The following is an 8,687-nucleotide window of genomic DNA, read 5'->3' on the forward strand; positions in this document are numbered from 1 at the left end:
ATAGACAAGCAAATAAGTGTTTGCCAGGGTAAACTTGCTGGTATTTCATAGTCTTTTGATCCTAATGTAGCTCTGACCAACAGTGTAGAAGGGCAGATAATGGATCTCAATGATCAAATCTTGAGCCTTAATGCAGATAAGGACAAAAAATTTAGAAGAGTTAGTGAACTCTGGAATTTGATTTACCCCTGGTTGGACACCATATTGAGTAATAAGGTTGACTACCTGAAGGCTATGGGACAACTTGTTCCATCTAAATTGAAGGATGTGGAGATTCATGCATATGTTTTTCAGTTCATTCATTATAGTTTTAGATAACCTAAAGAGTGGGTGGGACACTCACCTATGATTTTTTAGGACCATTTTTGTTGATATCTTCAAATATTTGTGAAGTCTCTAGTAGATATCTATGTTTTGGACAGCACCCCATCTTTGGCATTGATGTCAAAGGGGGATAATAGAGGTAAAAAATGTATAGTAGAAGAGTGATTCTATAGACCATGTTATAGGTTTCAAAATTCTTTGTCTAAGGGAGGACCTTAGAAATTTTGATCCGGTGTATAGGTTTCCAAGTTTCAACACAACCATTTTTCATGAGTGTTGCCATCAATGCCAAAGGGGGAGATTGTTGGCAACTGACACTCATCCGGTGGCTTCTAATGCTTGATTAATGGTTTAGGATTATCATTGATGGCAACTCTTCTTGAGATTCCTATCCAGTAATCACAGATCTTGATATCCAGAAGCTGACGTCAACTAGTAGCCAATTAACTAGTATTTCAAGATTGAGCAGAGAAGATTTGGCATCTATAGATGTTGTTCTTCGGTTCAAACAATTTTGTAATCATTTATTAATGATTTTTTAGGAAGTAATCCTCATTTTGAGTAGTGAGATCTAGGCAGTGTGCCTGAATGCATGTGCATTCCCCAATTGTAATATTTATATATTTCTGCAGAGTATACTTATATTATGGGATCATCCCCACCATGGTTTTTCCCCTAATAGGGTTTCCATGTATAAAAATGTGGTCTTGTGATTTTGTGGTTGCTATTCTTGTGTTCTTGCATCTTTCTTTTGATTAAATGTGTTAACCAGTTAAAAGAACTAGTTAAAAGGAAAATATGTATAACACTGATTGACCCACGCCCCCCCTCTCAGTGTTCAATATTTCCAAGAATTGGTATCAAAGCCTAGTTCCAAAGAAGAATATTAACAGCTTGAGGAAGATCTAGGAAGGTGATTCAATGGATTTTGATGGTCTTCAACATCAGCTTCTTGTTGCACTTGAAGATCTCGATCAGTCCGAAGATAAGTCTAGGAACTGTAAGGGAATCTTAAGGATGCTGAGAATTCCATTTAGTCATTGAAAGATCAATTAAACAAGAAAAGGGAAAAGAGAATGGAACTCTTTGAAAAGCTAAAGCAAAAGGAAAGTTGAAGCATAGAAGATGGTCAACTGAGTCAAGCATTGAAGGAGAAGATAGAAGAATGTGAGAAGCTTACAAGAGAAAATGCAACCCTAAAGCATGAGATGGAATCTATTGTGATAAGACTGACCAAAGAAATTGAGGAAATGAAGAATAATGAAGAGAATCTTACTCAATCCTTGAATGATAGATCTAATGAATGATGAGTTAATTGTGAGAATGATCAGTTCAATCTTGAACTGAAACAATCCAAAAACAATGAGAAAGAGCTAGAAAGGTATATTATCATTCTTAGGGATGAACTTGCTACTGCAAATGAGTACAAGGAAAATTTTAAGATTAGCTTAGCTAAACTTGATGTGCTACTGCAAAGTCAAAATAATGAGGATGAAAAGTAAGGTCTTGGATTTGAGAAAGGTGAAAGCTCTGGATCTAGTCAAAGCAATCCTAAGTCAAAACATCAAAAGATCAAAGCTAAAAGGTCTCCGGTAAGGCAACCTAATGCTCAAAATTTCAATGGAAATTATTTTATTTTCAATAAATTTGATCATAAATCTTGTCAATTTAGAAGTAGACTAAGTCAAAATGGTCCATCATTCTCTGATTAGTGTTTCAATTGCAACAAGTATGGGCATAAATCAAGTGAATGCAAAAGTATGTCAAATAAATTTTTGAATAGAAGGAATGTTAGATGTTATGCATGCAATAGGTTTGGACGCATTGCTAATCAATGTAGATCAAGAGGAAATCAAGGGAATTCAAGACCTAGAGAAGGAAATGTTATGTGCTACAATTGAAACAAATCTAGTCACACTGCAAGATTTTATAGAAGCAAGAATAGAAATGGTTTGGTAAACAATGACAAGAATGTGCAGGCAGATGGTAAAGGAAAAGTGAAATTGGATAAGATCAAGAATCAAATGAAGAAGACATGGGTGAATAAGAATGGGTTTGATGTAGGGAATGGGTCTGAACTTGAATCTGGTGTTGGAAATTCCTTCGAGAATTGAATTAAGGCCTTTGGCCTAGGGGGAGTTTTCAAGAAGATCTTATTTCTCACGTTAGTGGTTTGTGCATGAATCTGACAGGATGGTGGATGATGTTGTATTCCAGATGTTTTGTAATGATCTTTGAAAGGATTTGTGCTGATGTCAAAGATCCACAGAGAAATCCTTGAAGCTATGAGTGGGATAAGGGTATCTAAAAGGTTTAGGGTTAGCACATTTATTACACTGAAAGTTAAGTGTGTCTATGATAAAAGGTAACTTATCTTTGTCATAGTTTGTCACTTTGTATTCAAAGAAAAAGAAGTTTAGAGCGCTCTACAAGTGAACCTCCAAGAGATAAAAGTTGTAAGAAGTTTTTCATTGCAAACCCTAATCTGGAGGAAAAAGGTATTTATCTGCGTAACTTTGTAAACCAAAACTTTTGAGAATGGATACATCATTGGTAGTTGATATTACTGAGAGATCCCACCTGAAGTTCAAGAAGCACCCATACAAATTGATAGAAGATAATTTGTTAGGTGCATTTTCATTGGTTTTGTATGGTGTTCTTCATGTCGAGCATATTAGTGCATACATTCATGCAAATATTCAGTTGGGAGGATCCCAGTTGCTAAATCTATACTCCAATCATATTTTGGGAGATAATTTCAAGATCAAGCCCGAATTCAATGCTTTGAAGGAGAAGAAATTTGTGCAAGTCATTAGGTTTCTAGTGTTTGACAAGAAGGAGTGGGTTCGATATGTTCTAAGCCAAATTCTTGATTAATTCATGTCGTTGAATCAGGCATTCATAATCACTAAGGATGTAATCAAAACTATAACAGGGTTTAGCTCATCTAGTGGTTTACTAGTGCTCTAATTTTTGAAGAATCAAATGGTTGCCAATGCATCTGGTTCCAAGTTTGACAAAAGGGCTATGAGGATCAATGATATTATTGAGTCGGATGTGAAATTTTCTTCAATCGCTATCGAATACAAGATTTATCACTCAAGTAAGAAGAATTTGGTATCAAAACTGCTATCTATGCTACATACCAAATGGTGAAAGAGAACAAGGAGTATTATTTGTGTGAGCTACTTCAGAGCCAGCTGATGGAGAATATCACTTCAATCAAGAAGGACAAGAAGAATACATTCAAATATGGTACTTTGATCTTGTGCATATTCTTCTATTTTATGAATGAGGTTCTGGGTATTAGTGATGTGCAATGGGCAAGAGAGAGACCAGTAGCAATACAAATCAAAGATCTTCTATATAGCATTGAAGATAGTAAGGCATGTAGAACTGCACTTTGGGGATACTTCAAGAAATTCTAGGGCATGATGCAAGCTATTTAAAGAATCCCTAAATCTATTGTTGAGAAGTACAAAGACTCCATTTGTTTCATGGTTGACATTGATCAGTGTTTGATGGAGGTTGTAGAGCCAAGGTCAGTATGGATAATGCCCATGGGATATGAGGTGGATGAGTAGATCCTTGATGTGTATGCTCAACATATTTTGATCAAGCCCATAGACACCTCGGAGGAGATTTTCAACACTTTTGCATAGAAATATCTTCAGATGCATAAGTGATTCAAGAATCTTGAGATAGTTTGGAAGGTAAGGAGGGAAATTGAGTAGTATGTAGAGATTATTGGGATAACCAAGGAAGAAGTGAGAGAAGCTCAAAACATAACCATGGTACCTGAAGAGGAGAAACCCACCAAGGTAAGATCTATTGTTCTAGATGCATCTCCTAGAAAATCAAGACAAACTAAAAGTTCTTCTACCACCTCTAGTTCTTCCAAGGCAGTCAGTGCAGAGAAACCCCAATAAAAGCCATCCGACAAGGAAGGAAAAAGAAAGGAGGACAAGAGCCCAAAATTTTTCATTAAATTCATTGATGATGAACAGTAAAGGAAATGAAGTTGAAGGGTGCAAAAGTCTCTAAAGTTTCCAAATCCAAACCATCCGGTGAGGAAAAGGTGAACAAGAAAGTAAAGCTTTTTATTAAACCCCTTATGTCAGTAGATGAGGTTGTTAGTGTTGTGACTGAGCATGTAAATTTGAAGCCTCTATCTGATTGTTATAAAATTTTTGATGAGGATAGGAAAATGAGTTTAGAGGAAGCCACTATTAGATATTTGAATATATAAAATTAAGCTTGATTGAGATTATGTCTAAGATACCTAAGGATTTGTATGATATTTTGGAGATGAGAAGAGTCGTTGCAAGGATGAAGATGAAAAGCTAAAAGAATATGTATTGGTTAATATGTGTCCTATAATAGTTGTATACACATAAAATTGGCTATGAGAAATTAAATAAATATTTAATATTTATTTAATAATTATTCTTCTATTAAATAGTTAATTTGAAAAGATTAATTATTTAATTCATTTCATGTCCTTCTATTAATTAATTTAATTGAAACATTTTATTAATTAATTCGTTATATCCTTTTCTTCTAATCAATTAATTAAATATCTAATATTTAATTATTCCTCTATCTACTATCCTATAGCCTCATTAATTAAATAATTTCTTAATTATTTAATCCCTTTTCTAACTCACCTTTCATTCTCCACATCACTTCTTCTTTGCCAAATCATCCATCATGTGCATAAATTAATTCAACAAAATTAAATTAAATTAAATCATTTATTAGCCACTTATCTCCAACTTCCACAATAAATGAAATATTGTGTACATACACATATTTCCTAACTTTCTTCTATATTCTCTCCAGCATCCCTATATCTTAGGAGGACTTAAGTCCACTTGTCCTCTCATTCCCACATCTTCTCCAACTATCCTATATCATCTCAAATCTTCAACTCAATCAAGGTGAGATGAGTGACACTTGTCTTCTCCTTCCCCCTTTCTCTCAACCTTCAACTTCTTGCTCGTATCCATCCAATTCGCAAGATTGGATCATGACTATTGATCTCTGCCACCTAAGCTCATGCACTCAAAAATCTATAAAAGGAGGTCTTCTAAGCCATTTTGAAACTAATAGACTAATAGCTAATTATATAGTCATTATAGGAGTCTTTATCTTGCATTCGTGAGTTTGAATTTGAAGCAATTAGTAATTTTAGAATTCTTATCATAGCTTAATATCATCTTAGCTTAAATCATTTGCATATGCATATCATAGTATCAGTTAACTATCAGTCCATTCTTCATATTCCATCTTGGAAGCTACCAGTGCTTCCCTGAGACAAAATCATCTGCAACCAGGAAGAGTGGGGTTAGGACACAATGAGGTGTAAATCATAAAAGGACATTTCTTTGGAGTTCAACTTTAACCTCAACATTTTTGGTGCCCACCATGGGGCTCAAGCCTCAAACTTATCTTTCTATTATCCTATCTTATTCTCACAGAGCTAGTTTAATGCTTTTGTAAATCAGTTTCACACATTTGTGAAATTTGATAGCGCTTTTGTTAGATAGGTTAGCGCTTATGCTTCTTAGGTTAGCACCTACTTTGAATAAAATAGCATTTTTAAACATGAATTCACGCAATTAAGCAATAGGATTGGGTTTTTTGTTGCACAGGTTAGCGCTTTTGTTGTCTAGGATAGTGCTTTTGCCTTTTAGGTTAGCGCTTTTGCTTATTAGGATAGTGTTTTTGTTGTTTTATTGCTTCTGTCCTGACAGTGCTTAAAATTTGGATGTTTTACAAACTGAAAACTAACAATCTCTCTTAAAATTTTAATGTATAAACTACTGACATTTGTGTGTGCAGGGTTATTTTTGAAGTAAATTTCATGCATTTATTTACATCTAGTTAAATAGGAGAATTTTGGAAAGTAAAACATCATATCTTGCTCATCTAGCTTAACTAGGAGAATAAATCAACAACATGCAACCTGCATTTGAGTGTTTTCCTTAAATTAGTTGCACATAGATTATTAGAAGGCTTAAAATAAACTTTTGTCTTCCATGCTTGTTGAAGTAGTAGGCAATTATGCTCTCACCCTCATACGGTGATCAGAAAACCAGACCTACTTTCTTTTATGTGCAATATTTAGAGGGTCTACCTTACCGGGTTGTCTTGAGGGGGCCAGTGAGAGGGGAACAACCCAAGTGGAAATGGGCTACTACAGAGTCCTTTTGATCCACTCTAAATAAATCGTGTTCATGATGAAAGTCATAAACAACATGTGCTGATTAGTTCATACAGACACTATGTTTCCCCATAAACCCTACGGAGTGTAACCTCTATAGGTTGGGAACCTTCTATATTTATAGAGTGTAGAGTGTTGCATGTATGGCCACATGACCAGAAGCCTTTACTAAAAACCACTTTTACTAGTTGCCAAAATCCTTCTAATTGTTCGCGCAGGAGGTCAGACCTCTAAAGTGACTCACACACATACGGTTCTTAGTACAGATATGAACTTTTCCATGGGGAGTTTTCATTGAAACTGGTGCTTGGCTTCCCCAGAGAAGTGAGTGTCGAGGGTAGAGCTAGTGGGGTCAAGCATCTAAATATCCACTCTAAATAGCGTAGCCCGGGGGAAACCCCATGTGAGATTCAACAATTATTGTCTCGTCCTACCATAGGATTCATCATTGCTTTTCCATTTTGTTTTTCAAACATTGTGTCTTTTATGTGTATAATGTGCTCAGCATGGTCAAAAACTTGAAAAAAATCATCATCTGGAAATGAGCAAAAAACTAACAACTTGCTGGAAAAATTGAAAAATCCTTGTAACACAGTCAAAACAATGCTTTTGTTGCACATAACCACACATTTTTTGTGCAAAATAGTGCATTGAAACAATAGTACAACACTTTTATGTCATAGGTTCATGCATTTGATCAACAAATTAGCACTTTTAAGCATAAAACCGCACTTTTGTAATATAGTTTTCCGCTTTTAGTATCACAAAGCAGTGCTTTCAAGCAACAGAATAGCACATTTGTCCCATAAGTTAGTGCTTTTGACAAAAATATTATGGCAAACTTTTTCTCACATCTAAGACAGGGACATTTCTGCATATCAGACCAAAATTTCAAAATTAGTTTCAGATACCCTTTTCAAATAGAGTTGTCTTTAAACTATCACAGACCTTCAAACTAGTCTGATAATCAGGTTTATCAATCAAATAGGATACTTCCAAAGGCTTCCTAAGCATACAATTCACAACAAGTTAGTGATTCAACCATTTCAAGTGCAAAAACATCAACATATCAATGATATATCAGTTTCTCATCAAGATACATCAAATCCTCTATCACGAAACTTGATCATATCAACCTTTGTTCATTATCTTGGATATATCATTCCTATTTTGAACCTAGGTTATATCAAAATAAGGATTGCACTCACATTGGCGTCAAGCAAACTTGTAAACCATCATATGCTTATATGACTTTTAAATATCACCTTAAGAAAAGAAAACCCAGTTCTAAGGCTACTCAGAAGAGGATAAGATTTTTTTATGTCAAACGCAAGATCTTGTTAAAACATAAGACCTTCCTACACCGTTTTTGTCACTATTTACATGGTTACGGGACAAAATTTGATGGAAAACTTTTGCAAGGACGTGCTTTTCAACAAAGAGATGATTTATCACAATGCACCAATAACAGTGGAAAAATCAACAAATCTTATCTTCCTAAACCAATAATAACTTATAGAGTTATATTTAGAAGAACAAAAACTTGAGAAGTCTTTGAATCAATAACATGCTAGTTTGGACTAGAGCTCAATACTTGCAATTTAGGAAACAACAAAAACAAATGGAAGAAGATAACTCAATATTTCAAACTTTTGGATACATAGATGTTGATGAAGAAGCGGTTAATAACACCATTAGAGATCTTGAACAAGATTTTAAATTAAACAAACTAATGGAAAAGTTATTGGAGAAACAAAAGGAAAAATACCTTCTAATGTTGGCAAAATCAGGAGCTAAATTGCCACAAGACTTTAATGTAGAAATTTTGAAACAAGATGCAGAGACGAGTAACAATCAAAACACAAATGATCCAAATAACGAGGATGTAAATAAAGTAAATCATGAGGAAACAAGAGGAGATAAAACAAGAAAAGATCATGATGATACAAGAAGAGAGTATGGTGATAGAAGAATTTATGAGGATACAAGGAAAACCCATATGGATAATCCTTTGTTAACTCTCACTCAACAAATGCAAACCTTACAACAACAAATACAGGATATGCAGAATGGAATAAGTTCCAAGAAATATTCATTGGAGGACATATGTCCATATCCTTTTAACAAAAGTTTAAAC

Source organism: Cryptomeria japonica, chromosome 5, assembly GCF_030272615.1.
Source record: "Cryptomeria japonica chromosome 5, Sugi_1.0, whole genome shotgun sequence".
NCBI lineage: Eukaryota > Viridiplantae > Streptophyta > Pinopsida > Cupressales > Cupressaceae > Cryptomeria > Cryptomeria japonica.